The sequence below is a fragment of the Vigna angularis genome, chromosome 8, assembly GCF_016808095.1.
Source record: "Vigna angularis cultivar LongXiaoDou No.4 chromosome 8, ASM1680809v1, whole genome shotgun sequence".
In the NCBI taxonomy this organism is placed as follows: Eukaryota; Viridiplantae; Streptophyta; class Magnoliopsida; order Fabales; family Fabaceae; genus Vigna; species Vigna angularis.
In genome coordinates this window covers 24,703,049-24,721,171 of record NC_068977.1, presented here as the reverse complement: position 1 = coordinate 24,721,171, position 18,123 = coordinate 24,703,049, and the positions used below count along the sequence as shown (strand labels likewise).

The window sequence follows — 18,123 nt, the reverse complement described above, 5'->3', positions numbered from 1 at the left end:
CGTAATTCTGCAACAAGTAGTTGCATCCAATAAATAAAAATTTAGCAGAACGAATAATGAAAACACATGCCTTTTTTTAAAGTAAATATTTGTTCAAGCTTAATGATATAAAAGTAAGGAGAAATGTGACAAGAATCATCATGTTACGTTCGTTGAGCTTACTTGGTTGCTAAGCCTTCAAGGTTTCCTCCATCACCAATGGTGATATAAACAGGGGCTGATTGATCTTTTATAGGAGTGCAAATGCCAAATGCAAAATGCTATTTGGCACCATTTGAAAAGGTACGGTTTCACCTTGCAACAAAGTGTTCATCTATGTTAAAAACTCTATTCTTACCAACATTTGGACTGGGTAAATGCATTACACCAAATTTAAAATTTCTCGTTGAGCAAAACAGAAAGAAATTTTTCATATAGTTGAAACCAGATAAAGTGAATTGGTTTGAGAAGCTTACAATTTCTGGAGCAAAATCAATTTCATGGTTCCCTGCAGTCCAAATCCATGGTTGATATGCAACACTTCATTCTGTAAACCTTCCCCAAGTATCCCACCTCATGTTATCATGATTCGGGTAGTTATCAGCATAAGAGAGGTCGCCAACAAACAATACAGTTTCTCCTTTTCTTGGACTCAATTCATAGTGAAAAAGAGTCACATTTGAATCAAAACTCTGACCAAGATCCCCTACAAATAATGTCACACCAATTTAGAATAAAAATATTATCACTAACACAAGTATAATGCTTCAAAACCTACAAAACAACATTTGGGAAGGGATAGTGATCACAGATAACAAAAGTAGAATAACTGAAAAATTTATCGTAAAACCCTAGTCTCAGTCTCCCACCTTTCTTCCCCAATGGAGGTCAAAGTGAAGTTGCGCCTCGCAGATGCTAACGCCCACCGCCATGTCACCAGCTTGCTCTCCCCCTTCCACGTCGTCACCCACCGAAAAAAACCTCTTCTTCGACGGTGCTGTGTCCGAGCTCTCTAAGCGTCGCGCTGTGCTGCGCTTGCACTTCTACGGTGACGACGAGCGGTGCGTCGTTTCGCCGAAGGCTCGAGCGGTGCTGGTGGACAGCGTCAGTCGCGTAGACGAGGATGAGAAGGATCTGGACCCACGGGTCATGCACGAATGCGTTGCAGAGCCTGGGAAGTTGGGATCGGTGGAATCTACGGATTTGCGGAGAGTGAAGGAGGACTTTGGAACTGAAAAAGGGTTTACAGGATTGGGAGGGTTTGGGAGAAGATAAAAAAGAAAAGCAGAGTTTCAAACTAAACGAAAGGCAACGAAGAGGAACTGGGGTTTACAATAATTAGTCAGAAAAATTATTTTAAAAAAATAAATAAATGTTTAGGGGCGGTTTTTACTTATAAACCGCCGGAACTATTTAGGGTTTCAAAAACCGCCGGAAAATAACCCCTCTTAAAATATACTTTTTTTGTAGTGATGTATGTATTAATTTCTTGCAATATATTTAATGATATCACATAAATAATATAATGCATACATTAATATATTACATTAATGACATTATTTAATTGTTAATTAAGCTTTAATTAATTATTTATATTAAATATATTTAAATAATAAATTAAAAATAAAACTTTTAAAAAATTAATTAATGTTTTTCATTGACCATTCATTTCCTGTTTCCCAACTATATAAAAGGGGTATTCAGAGAGTTTTCTCAACCTAAGTCATCCAAATTTCTCCAAAGACAGATTTCTATGTATCTCTGAATATTTAGTTTGGGCAAATGGCCAGCAGCATGGGCAATGATGAAGACGACGAAAACACAGACATAATTTTTCTAAGAGTGATGAGATTCATCTCAAAATCAAATCAAGGAAATACCAAAGGTATTATGTAGCTTTTGATTTGTTATATTCATATATGTTGGTGATTCTTACACCGTCAGTCGTTCTTTTGGTGGCGCTGGTGTTGTTGATATGATAGTGATGGTGTTGCTGTTGATTTCGTCAAAACGGTCTAAGTCAATCATAAAAACAAATTCAACTTTAATACTATAGTTGAGTTTTTTTTTTTAAAAGAGATTTGTCAAAGATAGATAAAACAAAGGTACCATGAACACAGATAGATATCATGTCAGACTATTAGTTTTTCTTACTTAAACAAAGGTACCCTTAGTCCTGCATTATTAGATATTGAAATTAGTCCATGTCATCGTTATTCTACTACTACTTTGTCTATAAATTTGACTCTTTCAACTTTTCTTCTGTCTGTTTTTATTAGTTAATCCTAGACCGATATGATATTTATCTGCAGTTTCCCTGTTGTATATTGTTCTATATTTACGTAAATGAATCTTATCCAGTGGAATATATTCTTTTATATTTGCTGGTATTTGATCTTTCTTCCTTTTCTTTTTACCACCCTATAACCAGCTGAGACAAACCATATCACCTTTCAAGGAAGATTTTATTGTAGTTTTATGTTTGCATCCACTGCCATAAAGTGATAGTGTGGGAAGTGATGGTTTTGCAAGGAGTGCAAAATATTTCAGGAGTGTGAGAGCAGAAATTGTTTTCCTTGCAAAGAGAGAAGGAACTTCTTTGTGTTTTTGGGTTTTTGGAAATAGTACAACAAAGGGAGAAAAAGTTGAACCCAAAAAAAAAAGCTGGACAAAAAAGAAAAGAGAAAAAGTATGTCATATCAGCAAGAAATTAACGTCGTCGTTGTTCATTTAACGGAAAGGACCTTATTGATACAATTATCATAATATAGGGACTTAATGTCTTCATTTTTAAAATCGGATAGTAAACAGAAATTCATCATGAAGACGAAGTAAGGATTTAAACCAAAATTAATGTTTAACATACTTTTGTAAAATATTTGCATATAGCTATATCATTTGAATAAAATTCATTATTCTTAGTAAGCTGTTATCTTGTATTTATTTTATTGGTCTTTATCTAATGTGGGATTCCATCCCAATTTTATATCAATGAATTGTGAATAAAAATATATAAGAGAATATGATATTTTTTCCAACCTAAAATTTTAATTATTTTACTTATATATTATCGTATTCAAACTTTCATATCAAGTTAAATATTCCTAACGCAAGTTATTTATTTGGGTGTTGTATATGGGACGATAACCTATTAATGTTTATATGTTTATAGTCAGAATTTATTTGTTACACTTCCTTATTCATAAAATAATTATTTATTTTTAAAATAATAAACTTTTAGATATCTATATAATATATTATTTTCTTAAAGAAGATCGCACTTGTGTACTTGAATTTATATATATTGTTTCATTATTAATTTGAATGATGAAGTAGGAAAATATGTCGATTTCTTAAGAAAAAATAATATATATATATATATATATATATATATATATATATATATATATATATATATATATATATATATTTGATTGCCATGTGATAAGTAGAAAATAGGAAAGGGTTGATTCTAAAATGAATATTCAATTTTAAAAGCAAAGATATATACGGGATTTATTATTAAATTGCTTATAGATTTATCAGTAGGTTATTTAATTATAGGTAAATCCGTAAGTTACCTTAGATTTCATAATATGTAGGTAATTGATATCTACAAGTTTTTTGTTTATAAATGTATTCATAAGTAATATGTAAGAAACTAAGTTTTTCCTTACATCTTTAATATAATTAAATTATCTTTCCTTCGCTTCCAAAACAAAACAAAACAAAAGACTTCATATCATCATTCATATATATATATTTGAAAAATTATATATATCAAAAGGACAAATTATGTAGATAACTATTATGAGAAGTATATCATAAAAATACGATCATATTAAAAAGTGGACAAAGAGATGGTGAGGACATTTTTAGAATGACACGTTTAAAAAAGTTGGACATGGATGATAAACAAAATATCAAAAGTAAATCCAACTTGGTTTTTATTTTCACAAACATGTATGCAATATGTCCTGAAATAGTTCAAAAATAAGTTTAAAATAAAGGTCTCGTATAGGATGGCAACGGGTACGGGTAGTGCCTACTCGCAACCCGACCCGCTGGATAAAATCGTATCCGCTACCCGACCGGCTACCCGTCAGGTACCCGTTTAAAAAATACCCGCGGGTATTTTAAAACTCGCGGATACCCGCAAAAAATAAAAAATATATATTTAATACATTTTAAAAATAAAATTTAAATAAAAATACAAATATATATATAAAATATAAATTAAATGTAAATTAAAAATTAATTTTAATTATATTTAAACTAATAAAATATTATTTTATTTTATTTTTAATTAAATTTAATTAAAAAAGTATATAAATTATTTATTTTTTAATTTTTTGCGTACCCGCGGACGGATAGTATACTACCCGTACCCGACCCGTTTAGAAGCGGGATTAAAATACCCGCTACCCGTTACCCGCGGATAGTAAATATCCGCGGATAGTTACTATCCGCCGCGGATTTTAGCCGTGGGTACCCGTGCCCGCGGGTAAAATTGTCATCCCTAGTCTAGTATATACTATATTGCTATTATTTTATTTTCGTTTTAACCTTGATACCAACAACTAGTTGTTGTTATGATAAATTCTTTAGGCAAACTATATTATGAATTTATCGGAAAGAAGTAATACTGAAAAAAAAAACTACCTCTTACTTCATTGAAAATGATGTTTCATGGCAGTAATTTAAACTTGAGACTTTTGTGATGTAAATCTATTGTTGTATGTTACTTATAGATTGCCATACCTACGCTATGTATACATAAGTATAAGTGGGGTTTCTTATATTGATTTGGGTAGAAATAAACGCCGGTATGAAATCAGAGCGTTCTTTGAGCAATGAAATACAGAATGAATAATTTCTCAATAATGGAAGGAGAAGGTATGAGTAATGGATCAAAGCACGATCTTACGAACCTACAACAAGACCAAAATGTTGTATGCCTATTAGTGTAAAATACAAATTTTATAACGACGTTTTGTACCAATGAAATCTACTAAGTATAAAAAGTGATGGGTGACAATATTACAAATATGTCACACTTTTTTATACCTGTTCCATTGAGAACAAGTATAGAAAGTGGAATGATTGTAAATCTATAATAAATTTCAAAGATTTTTATAATTGTTCCACTTAAAAATAGGTATAAAAAATCGTTTATCTCTATCAATTAGACCTATAACTAATATAAAAGTAATGTGGTTGGAAAAATATAATATTGAAAAAAAATTTCTATACCATTTTTTCACTTTAACTAATATAGAATATTTGATATTCTTCGCCAACCTTCCTTCCGCGCTTCATTGTCTCTCTACGCGCTCTTTCTCCTTTCTTCTTGTTCATGTTTCACTTCATCTATGTTGTTGTGTGTTGGTCCAAGTGTAGATACTATCACAACTCCTTGGTCAGCTTGGTAGGGTACCATTTCCTTTGGTCAAAACTGAATCTTGCACTACAATAAAAGTGCATATTACCGAAGGTTTATTACCGACGGCCTTTAAGCCTTCGGTAATGCCTAATGCCTCATCATATGCGAATCGCATATTCATCTAGCCATTCTCTCGAGTGGACCATGTTATAATCTCAACGACGCTAATTTGATTCCTTAGTATATTATGGGAGAATCCTGTTTTTCCATTTTTGCCATGGCTTTTGACGCCTATAACAGAGTATAAGAAGCATAGTTTTGGCTCTGTGGAGAGGGCTTTCAATTGTGCTCATGGTAATGCAATGAAGTTGATTGGTAATGCCTTTAGGCGGGCTTTGTGGCAGCTTCTCGCGACCTCGAGGAAGTAGAAGCTAAAGTGTATTGAGCATTTGTCGTTTGTGAATATGGTAATGTTGTATCACACTACATAGTTCTATATCAGTATTCAACTTGTTTAAGCGATTAATTTTATTTATTTCAGAACACTGGCAAGTACTGGTTTGGGTGGCCAGCTTTATGGAGATATTGGATCACTGTCTGAATTGGAGATTTTGTAAGTATTTTATTTAGTATATTCTTTTGTTATATCTACCAAAGGAAATGATCAAGTCATAAATTAAGAACATGTTAAAATTGAAATAATGAGAAATTAGATAATTGTTGTGACTCGATCTAAGAACAGTATAAGCAGAAAAGGGAACATGCATGAAAAGTCCAGTTGTAATAACTTGTACTTATCTACATATATATCATCTGGATTGTCTTGATTCTCTTCTGAAAGCTCCAAAATGATAATTTGCATTTAGCTTAATGTTTGGAACAGAGGAAGTTACGATGAATAATTTGCTTTAAAATGTTATTGATTCATATTCAGTAATGGTCATGCATTGCATAGAATACGATTCTGCAATAATTATCCCAGTGATGCAGATAAGTACAAGTTTGATTAAAATGTCTGAATCTAGTTCTGGAATAGTTTAAATCTTTTTAAGTATATCAGGGTTGCTTGGAATGGAAATTGAGAACTGGAAGTTGATTTAAATTGTTTCGACACATGTTTAGTTTTAACATAATTACATTGACTCTTGTTGAGGAATGTTTAGAATTATATCTAACTGCACCAGGCTTAGGTGGTAGTTGATAAATAAAATCTTGGCACGTTAATGTAGGAAATTTTGGCTGAAACGTGATGTTACATTGCATTAGACCTAGGTGGTTGCTATAATTAATACCTCAGCATGTTAATCTATAAATTTTTGTCAGAAACGTGATGTTCCAATACTTAGGATATGTTATATTACTTTAAATTATTATATCACCTTAAAATGTATAATCAGATTCTAGTTATCATGATTTTAAAAGTAATTATTAAATTTTGTTATTTATTGTTTATAACTTTTGTAGAATGCTAGTCCTTTTAAAGAATAAAGTTTAGTTTTGAACTTAGTTTTGAAATAGAAAGTAGACATTTCAGCTTTGATTTTAAATGCATTGTGTATTTCTTAAAAATGGTTTTGTTCTTGTGAAGATTGTATGAATTAATGATACTTAACATACGGTGCAAAAATTAACAGAGCTTTAAAATAATGAATACTTGGATTACTTTAAGAGATGATGCCTTCAAAATTTAAGTAGATATGTCATTTTATAATTTGTTGCACGTAGTGACAGTTGTTTCCTTCCAATTCCAAATAGGATTCTTCTCATATCTTTCCACATAAACCTCATTTCAGTGAACCACATAATATAATACTAACTCAAAATTACCACATTCAGCAATTGAAGTAGAAAATTATTTTATCTAAACTGGTGTCTTTTTGATATATATATATATATATATATATATATATATATATATATATATATATATATATAGCTCTGCATGATGAAGCATGGCAATCTGTGACGTATAACCTGCATAAATTTGATGAACTATACTTTGACAGGTTCTACGGGTCCTGTATCCCATGAATTGACTCAGATGAGAACAAAACATTGAATTTTGGTCATAATAGGGTGGGGTTTGATCCTGCCTGTAGGGGCACTTATTGCTAGATATTTCAGGCACAAGGATCCCCATATACAAGCTCACAGAGGCATAGGCATATTTTCCCTTGTACTAACTATTCTTCAGGTTTGTCACTGATCCATATCTAACCTTGCCTAGATAATTTTCTATATAAATTATGATAGCAAAAGGAATTAAGAAAAATAAGTTAATTAAGGTAACTTATGTTTGCGTTCAAATTAACATAGTGTTGGGGATGCAATTATTTAATTGTGTTATGTATGTTCATTGTAATGTTCTTTCTATTTTTTGAATGCTATTGATGAAAGATATTTATGTTTCAAATGGAATAATAGTATAACATATATGTGTGATAAAAAACAAAATCTTCAAATGTTTAACTCAAATCCATATATAATTACATTCAAAATCAAGACTATTTATTAAATTGAAAATTTATCATGTTGTGTTTGTTGTTCTTTCACAGTTATAATTTTTATTGTATTGTTATGTCATAGTTATTTTATTTATATATTGCTAATACTTAAATTTATTTCATATATAAGATTAATAGTCAAATCCTTACAGATTTTCATAAAAAAATAAATAAATATTTGTTTTTTATTATATTTATTCTAGTGTCCCATTTATATATACTGGTTTTTTATTTCCTTAACATTGTTAATCCCTCTTATTACAAAGCTCCTTCACAGTATACACCAACAGGAAGTGATTGAAAGATAGGCTATGGGTTCCTTTTTGGTATTATAGTTACTGTAGCAATTGTTTCATTTAAAGCAGCCCATCGATAACCAGCTACGAGTTTGCCAAGTTGGACAATCCCTGTTTGGTATTCTCACTCAATTTCACCAGATAGAAGTCTTTCGATTTTCTTATTCATTATTCGTCGAATTTCTTTTGAAGATTGCCAAGAATGTAAATGACGATTCATAAGAGCTTTCTATTTACAGTTAGATTTTATAATTTGTAGTCTTTTCACTACTACAAAAAAGTGTATAGATAGCGCTTTTTTTTTATCATAGATAGCGCTTTTTAAGCGCTATCTATGTCTGCGCTATCTATTAATAGATAGCGCTTTTTCTAGAAGCGCTATCTATTGGTGTCTAACAATAGATAGCGCTTATTTAAATAAGCGCTATCTATTGTCAGACACCAATAGATAGCGCTTTTTTAAATAAGCGCTATCTATTGGTGTATGACAATAGATAGCGCTCATTTAAATAAGCGCTATCTATTGTTTTAAATTTTTTCAAAAAAAAATAATTTTTATTAAAAAATATAAAATATTTTTTCAAAAAAAATATAAAATATTAGTTTTATTATATATAAACTTATATATTGATTCAGTTATATACAAAAAATAAATATAAAATATTAAGACAAATATGATAAAAACAAGTCTCAAAAAGAATGTTTGTTACTTCAATGTATAAATAACATTTTTTGGTACAATAATATTTCAAAATGTAATCATTAATTCGTCAAGTACATGTTATGACATGACATTGTTTTATAAAACGTATATACAACCATAACACATATCCTATTAATACATATGTACATCACCCTAACAACCTATAAATATGTACTAATTATATGTAAACGTCAATCTTTCCTAACTTCAATAATTTGATTGTCACAATATTGTTGATATCTGCAATTAGAAAAATACTGCAACAAAGAAAAATAATATAAAATTAGTCAATTAAATTTTTCGTGCAAATTAATTATGACAATGAAGATAACTTACCTTAGTTGAAATTGTTCCTCCTTCACATGTGATAATTTCTTTCATATATCGACACATATAATATCCACAATCATTGTCATTGGGTTGTCTTGAACACTAGAAAACCAAAAGTAGAAAACATTATAATTTGAACATAACTACAAATCAAAACTCTTATAAACTCCAAACATATTCAGTCTATGGTAACAAACAACTATATATCATGCTTTCATTATAACCATGTATTCCTCCAACCAGTAATAATTATGTTTTATTCACTTGAACTTTGTAAATATTCTTTTTAAGAACTTTAAGTTCAATGTTATAATATCACTTTAACTTTGTATTGATTATTAAATACAGAACTTCCAGAAAATAATATCACATAATTCACACACTTAAGTGCAAAGTGACACTAGTACATTGGCTATATCATAACATACACACAAAAGGGGAAAAATAACGAGAGAGGAACCTGTGACCTAAATGGTTAAAATAATAGTGTTATGTTATAACGCCATCTAATTGGGATAGATATAGATAATTCATAAGATGGAAAATAGTATCAATTTATCCAATCTCACACACTTAAACTTTACATATTAATTATTTACATATTAATTAGACCATGTGCAAAGTGACACTAGTACATTGGCTATATCATAACATAGAAACAAAAGGGGAAAAAAACGAAAGAGGAACCTGTGACCTAAATGGTTAAAATAATAATGTTATGTTATAACACCATATAATTGAGATAGATATAGGTAATTCATAAGATAGAAAATAGTATCAATTTATCCAATCTCACACACTTAAACTTTACTTGTTAATTAGACCATGTGTTAAAGAACATAGGAATTTGATAGAATTTTCAGGTGAAACCTTTAACTATGTATTTGGATAAAGTTAAGAAAAATCAGATTGAAAAAATATGCTAGGGTAGTTCAGACGTTACTGAATTGTTATGAAAGATTTATTTCAATTGAACTTGAATTACATAAACATAGATTTTAAATTGTGAATTATACTATATCAAATCAGACCATGAAAATAAGTTAGATGCAATTATTTCACTATCATTATTGACAATGTTTGTTATAGTTTTATAAATGTATGTTTCTACTGTTATGTTTGCTGAAACGGATATAATTATGCTAAACTTGTTTGGCAATGCATATAAAAATAAATAAGATAAAGATTGAAAATGAGATATTTCACGAAATCCATAAAATAAGTTCAACATATATATTCAAATTATCATACCAGTTTTTAACTTATAATTAACACCTCTAAAAGGTGTAATACATACCACACGAAATCATGTTTTACTTACCTAATTGTGCACTATCAAAACCAGTGAAATACATCATAACTCTTATCTTAATTAAAATAACATTGTGACATTTGTTTTTAAACTAAATAATTTCATGCATTATATTTCACATCACATATAAGAACTTAAGCATAGAAGAATGCAACATATAGTATAATACCCTAAACCACTTTAATGACCACCAATTTAAGCACTGGAACTCCCACTTTTTTTTTTCACATATAAATTCAATACATCTAATATACCTTAGAATCATAGAAACTCATGCAATCATGTCTTGAAACACTACACCAATGTTATTTGTTACAATAATGTGTATATCTAGTCCAACCAGAAAAATATAACAACACACCATAATTTTCCAGGCCATCTAGGAATAACATCCTATCCCACTTATTCTTATAAGAATAAAAACATCCAATTATTATCAGTAAACTCACACCTTCCAGACCCACAAATCAATTCCAATTTAAATATATTATAACCCAACATAACATATACAAATTTCCAGCTTATCATCATGTCCACTATAGATAGCCAAATAAGATTGCTCATAGTTTTAAAACCGCGCCCACTGCTCATAGCTTCTCACATTCCGCGCCCATTGCTCATGGATTTCCTCCGTCTCGTGTCCTCTTCTCCTTCTTTCCCAAAACGTGTCGCTGCTGCTCTCTCTTGCTCTCGCACCACAAAACCTCCAATTCGTCTAGGTTTTAGGGTTTTGCCCTTTCTCCATTACTCACCTTGAAATCTCGCCTCCCCTCTTAAATTCCTTCTTCCGTTACTTCGTCTGAGCCTCAGATTCTCTTCTTCCCCTAGCCGCACCAAGAATCCCTCTTTCTCTTAGGGTTTTCGAAAAGAAGAAAAAAGATAAGGGAGAAGAGAGAAAACGAGAAAAAAGAAAGAAGAATGAGCTTCAGAATTTTTTAACCCTGTCTACTTCTCATGGCCTATGGATTTGGCATTGAAGGCTTCTCTTCCTCTCTCTCGTCCTCACGTTGCTATTTCTTCCATTTGGCTAACCCTAGTTTTTTTTTCGATTTTGGGCAAAAAGAAAAAGAGAAGGGAGAAGAAAAGAAGAATTGAACTAACCTTCTAAAACCAAAACCAGTGATTTAAGCTCATACGAACAGTAACGCCAGATGCAAAGGTGCACGAACAAAAGAAATATGTTTTCAGAGTTAACTGAATAAAGGAAATAGGCCGAATTTATTTTTAGTTTTTATAATAAATAGATATCGCTTTTGCTTAAATAATAGCTCTTTGTTAATTTATTTTAAATTTTTAATTAAAAATAATAATATAAATAAATATAGATAGTATTATTTTGAAAAACGTTATGAATTGAAAAAGGGGTAAAAAAATTTTGTTGAGGGTAGAAAGAAGCTAGAAGGAGAAATATATGTATTAAATTTTTTAAAATGTCGAATAGATAGCGCTTATTTACAAAAACGCTATCTAAACTTATGACAATAGATAGCGCTTTTTTTTATAGATCTATTTTAAATTATGAATAAAAAAAAGTAATATTAATTATATATAAATAGCGCTTTTCCACAAAAGCGTTATCTATTGTCATATGTTTAGATAGCGCTTTTTTAAATAAGCGCTATCTATTGTTCTGAACATTCATAGATAGCGCTTATTTAAAAAAGCGCTATCTATTAAGCGCTATCTATAGCCCATTTTGTAATAGTGTTTTTCTTCTGGAGATATATGTATTGGAATATAAGAATCATACTTTATTCTTTGTTGAATGACAAGATTACATTCATTATTACCTTCTTCAAGATATATGTTCCGGAAAATGATTTAACTTGAAAGGAAATTATAGAGTTCATCGCATTACCAGCTGCATTATAATTTGCTAGAGATTTTAAATGTAGTTCATTGATTCTTTATCCTTTAATCCTGCTTAATTTTTACCCAAGGCTTTTGCCCTTCGGTAATTACTGAAGACTTTTGGCCCTTGGTAATTACCGAAAGCTTTTGACCCTCGGTAATTACCGAAGGTTTTTGGCCCTTGTTAAGCCAACAACTTGTTGGGTTCGATTTCGGCAAGTGTACCGAATCGTTCAAGTAATAAACCGGTAAGACCGGGTATCGTTTTCCCAAGAGACTCGTAATACTAGAGAATTGTGCGATTAACAACTCATACAGACTCAATAACATAACATCGATTTACAAAACAAGTGCAGAAATGTAAATTCATACATAATTACAAAGTTGGACTTTGGTATTGAAGGTACTTGGAAATGGAAAAGATTAGAAATTGTATGAAATGACATTGTTAAGGTTAGTTTTCACCAATGCACTCTTGTGTATGACCAATTTCATCTCCTCTCTATCAATTTACTAAAGTCAATCCACTAAAACACTCTAGCCCTAATCCCTTAGGTGAAAGAGCCTAAGTTTTCCTTATCAAACTCCAATCCCTTGGACAATCTAACAAGCAAAACCCGCATTAAAGAGCTGGGATCTAAGACAACATGTGAATCATCTTCCATCCCTAGAATCAATGAACCACAAGGACTCCTATTTCAGTTCTAGATTTCATCTTACGTCCCCATAATCAATGAAACCCCAAAATCAAGTCATGAACGTCCCCATTACATGCAAGCTTTAAGATCGGAAACAAGAATACTAGCAATTGATAGAAAAGGCATATATATAATCAAATCATTCAACAATTACACAAGAATTCAAAGGCTACAACTATCCCTAACAAGATGAATCTGGTTCTCCATTTCCATGGAGAACCCTAAAGCTTACAAACATGGAAGATGGAAGAAGAAGGAGACCCAAAGGAAGAGGAGGAGATGTTCCCACAAGCTCCTCACGCCCTCCATGAGCTCCAAACGTGAAATCGAGCCTCCAAAGAACCAAAGACCGAAACCCCTTCGCGTTTTAGGGTTAAATAAGCTGGATCTGACACATAAGCTGGATCTGACACATCAGCAAAAGTCGCGCCTGACGCCCTCTCAGTTGTGCCCGGGCGCGAGCCTCTCGGAAAAAGTCGCGCCCGGCACTCCATTTCTCACGCCCGGGCGCGAGCTTCTCGCAAAAAGTCGCGCCCGGCACCCCTCTGTCACGCCCGGGCGCGACCAGCACACAAAAACTGGCTTCTGTGCAGAAACTGGCTTCTGTGCAGAAACTGGCTTCTGTGCAGGTGGCGTTGGGCGCCCCCTGACCCAGGGGGGCCCGGCCTGACTTTTCAGCACTGCATCATTTTCACTTTTTCCGCAGATCTCCTTGCTTCTAGTGGTTGGTTCAGCCTTAGACATTATTGGAGACCCTTCCAAGCACATTTTTAGCTACAAAATAAGGGATTATTGATGAAAGTACATCAAAGTAGCCAAAAACATATTTATTTAGAAAACAAGACAAAAGAAGAGGATTTAACAAGTTATAAGTTAGAAAGGAGTTGATTTTGCTACTAAAATGATGCTTAAATAATGGTAAAATTTAGCATTATCAAATACCCCCAAACTTACAACTTTGCTTGTCCTCAAGCAAAAGTACTTCACCTGGCAAACAATTCAATCACAATGGTCTAGCAACTTTAAGCACACTTTCAATCAAATAAACAAAATCAATCATGCTTGCTCAACTTAGAAATTCAATAGATTATATGGCCTTAGCAAGCTAAACTTTAACCATGGTGCTTAACAGTTCAAAATCACATGATAGATACAAATGATAGATCAACAAATATGGCAAGTTGTTTTCAATGAGTGCATGGAACCAATCCTCACCAAGGAAAGTGTTTCACTCAAGCACAATGGTGTATAAGGATGTGTGTCTTACTCTCAAATATCACAATGTTACACAAATCAACTTTGCCTTTCGTTTCAACAATATCAAACACATTAACAAGCAAGTTACATCACAAGGACTTTTTGAAGCTTGTATTGTGGCTGGGCTAAGAAGAAAAATTGGTTTTTCTGGACAACAAAGCACCTTGAGACAAGAGACCAAACAATTTAATTCATGAATATAGCATAGTATCTCTTTTTCTCCAAAATTGAATAACCCACTCTCAACTTATTTCCCAACTCTTTTTCATTGAATTCATGTTTTTGTTTTTCTTCTTCTTTCTTCTTTTTCTTTCTTTTTAACTCATTTTGCTATTTTCACAATGCTCCCCTTTTGACAAGAACTCCCCCAAACTTAAACCATTCTCCTCATTCAAACATATATGTTCATCTCAACTCAAGGTAAGGAGGTTAATGATTTTTCAATAGGCTTAAGGTTTCGGGAATGAGAAAGTTTTCTTTTTAATGTTCAAAGGTTTAGCATTGGCTTTTAGGTTCAAAATGTAGAAGAGGTGGAAGAACAAGATGGCCTTGATCATTTACAACATGCAAGTAACAAGTTCAAATAGAGAAACTTAGGCAAAATCAACTGTGATTCCAAAGTAATATCATTCATCAATAAACTCTGAGGCACAACATCTCACAAGTTTACTCAAGGTTCCAAAATTTGATAAACATCATGCCAAGAATATTGATCACAATTAAAACCAAGCATCTATCTAAACAGATACAAGCAACCACAATCTCTGTTCAACAAGATCAGCCACATAATCTCAATAAGATTTTCAAAACAATTCTCATGGATAAAGAGCAAGCACAAGAGATTTGTATTCAATTCAAGCATAACAAATGATTCACTCAAATCACCAGACCAATTGCGCAAGAACTATCCACAAGGCAAGTCAAAAAGAAATCCAAAAACACAAATACTGAAAGTAAATAAAACTTGAAATTAAAACTGAAAAACCGATCAAAATGGACTCTTTGCATCTCTAGCAGTGTAGGACACTAGCTTCACTTTCATCTGCAACATCTTCCTCCAACAGTAGCTTATACTCCGCAACTGCTCCACCTCCCCCATCAGTAGGGGCCTGGCCCCCAGGCCATGCTACACGAGCAGCAAAATCTTCAAGTCATATGGTTGCTCAACTCCTGCATGCCTTAAGGGATGACCACTGGTGGTTTTAAACTCTTTAATTCCTAAGGAAGATCTTATCCTGTAACAATAAAGCTCAAAGCAAAATTAGTATCCCATAGTCAATTGAAGAGAAAGGTCCAAAAACAAACAAAAAGAAATATGCAAAAGAAAGCAAAGAAACAAAACAATGAAAGCCAAAACAAACAAAGACAAAAGCACATGAACATAGAGGGAAACCTCAGAATCAAACTTCCGAAAGGTACAACAATACAAAAAGATTTAAAAACACATCAAAATAAGTGTGTGAAAGAGTGCAAAAGAATGAGAAACTCATCATCAATCAAGAAAAACACATGTGCAGAACCAGCATTTTTGGCGCTGGGCGCCCCTGGTGCAGGGGGCGCTGGGCGCCATATCAGTTTTCTGCATAATGCAGATTTCTGCGAAATTGGCCACTCACCATGTGATTTTTGGTTCTAGACCTTCATTCAATGCACTCACACACCAAACAAGCTAAAACTAATCTAATACACTTATACAAACCATAAAAACAACATCATAACTCAAAAATCACAAAAATGCAAAACTACACAAACATGCAAAACATAAGTTACTAATGCAAATGACACAAAAATCACACAAACATAAGTAAAAAGGGTAAGAAAACTGGGTTGCCTCCCAAAAGCGCTTGTTTAACGTCATTAGCTTGACAGATTACTCATTGAAGTGCAGATTTTGTTGTTGTTGGTGTGCTCCTTCCACCAACTCTTCTTGAACCACTTTTTAGCCACCAAATCAACTCTCTTAGCATAATTCTCTTCATCTTAGATCTTCCACTACCTTGACATCTTTAAACACTCAATCCTCTTGATCAACTTTGGCTTGCTAGGCTTGAGCTCCTTGTCTCTCATCAAAGGGTGGTGGTGACTAGTCTTTCTCTTTTCCTTCTCCCCTTCTTCTTCATCTTTCACTTAGCATTTGGAGCATCTTCGAGGGAGAAAGAATTTGGGGCAGCTTGTGATGCTCAACAAAGTTGTCTCCTTGTGTCCTATAATGTCTTCAATCTGAGGGTCTTCGTGATGCTTTTGAGGCTGCAGTCCTCCTTATGTGAACATCTCCCTGCATACACTTAGACACAACTAGGCTAAAGCCACAAATTAGCCCAAATAAAAGTGAAAATCTATTTACAACAAAAGAGTTAGTTCTATATACAAAATCAAGTCTACACAAGTTAAAAATCACACAAAAGTCTAGTATTGACACGAGTCCCCGGCAACGGCGCCAAAAACTTGTTAAGCCAACAACTTGTTGGGCTCGATTTCGGCAAGTGTACCGAATCGTTCAAGTAATAAACCGGTAAGACCGGGTATCGTTTTCCCAAGAGACTCGTAATACTAGAGAATTGTGCGATTAACAACTCATACAGACTCAATAACATAACATCGATTTACAAAACAAGTGCAGAAATGTAAATTCATACATAATTACAAAGTTGGACTTTGGTATTGAAGGTACTTGGAAATGGAAAAGACTAGAAATTGTATGAAATGACATTGTTAAGGTTAGTTTTCACCAATGCACTCTGGTGTATGACCAATTTCATCTCCTCTCTATCAATTTACTAAAGTCAATCCACTAAAACACTCTAGCCCTAATCTCTTAGGTGAAAGAGCCTAAGTTTTCCTTATCAAACTCCAATCCCTTGGACAATCTAACAAGCAAAACCCGCATTAAAGAGCTGGGATCTAAGACAACATGTGAATCATCTTCCATCCCTAGAATCAATGAACCACAAGGACTCCTATTTCAGTTCTAGATTTCATCTTACGTCCCCATAATCAATGAAACCCCAAAATCAAGTCATGAAAGTCCCCATTACATGCAAGCTTTAAGATCGGAAACAAGAATACTAGCAATTGATAGAAAAGGCATATATATAATCAAATCATTCAACAATTACACAAGAATTCAAAGGCTACAACTATCCCTAACAAGATGAATCTGGTTCTCCATTTCCATGGAGAACCCTAAAGCTTACAAACATGGAAGATGGAAGAAGAAGGAGACCCAAAGGAAGAGGACGAGATGTTCCCACAAGCTCCTCGCGCCCTCCATGAGCTCCAAACGTGAAATCGTGCCTCCAAAGAACCAAAGACCGAAACCCCTTCGCGTTTTAGGGTTAAATAAGCTGGATCTGACACATCAGCAAAAGTCGCGCCCGACGCCCTCCCAGTCGTGCCCGGGCGCGAGCCTCTCGGAAAAAGTCGCGCCCGGCACTCCATTTCTCACGCCCGGGCGCGAGCTTCTCGCAAAAAGTCGTGCCCGGCACCCCTCTGTCACGCCCGGGCGCGACCAGCACACAAAAACTGGCTTCTGTGCAGAAACTGGCTTCTGTGCAGAAACTGGCTTCTGTGCAGGTGGCGCTGGGCACCCCCTGACCCAGGGGGCCCGGCCTGACTTTTCAGCACTGCATCATTTTCACTTTTTCCGCAGATCTGCTTGCTTCTAGTGGTTGGTTCAGCCTTAGACATTATTGGAGACCCTTCCAAGCACATTTTTAGCTACAAAATAAGGGATTATTGATGAAAGTATATCAAAGTAGCCAAAAACACATTTATTTAGAAAACAAGACAAAAGAAGAGGATTTAACAAGT

General features: G+C 33.3%; 1 long non-coding RNA gene and 1 pseudogene across 1 annotated transcript; one reads left to right on the top strand and one right to left on the bottom strand.

Moving 5' to 3' along the window:
• The first annotated feature begins 860 nt into the window (after window positions 1-860).
• On the top strand, window positions 861-1,254 carry LOC128193771 (triphosphate tunnel metalloenzyme 3-like; annotated as a pseudogene).
• A 7,652-nt stretch (window positions 1,255-8,906) lies between these two features.
• Window positions 8,907-9,298, bottom strand: LOC128193465 (uncharacterized). Its single transcript, XR_008244705.1, has 2 exons — window positions 9,202-9,298; window positions 8,907-9,122 (listed from the first exon to the last, which is right to left on the bottom strand). It is a non-coding gene; the product is annotated as an uncharacterized LOC128193465 (long non-coding RNA).
• Window positions 9,299-18,123: the final 8,825 nt, after the last annotated feature.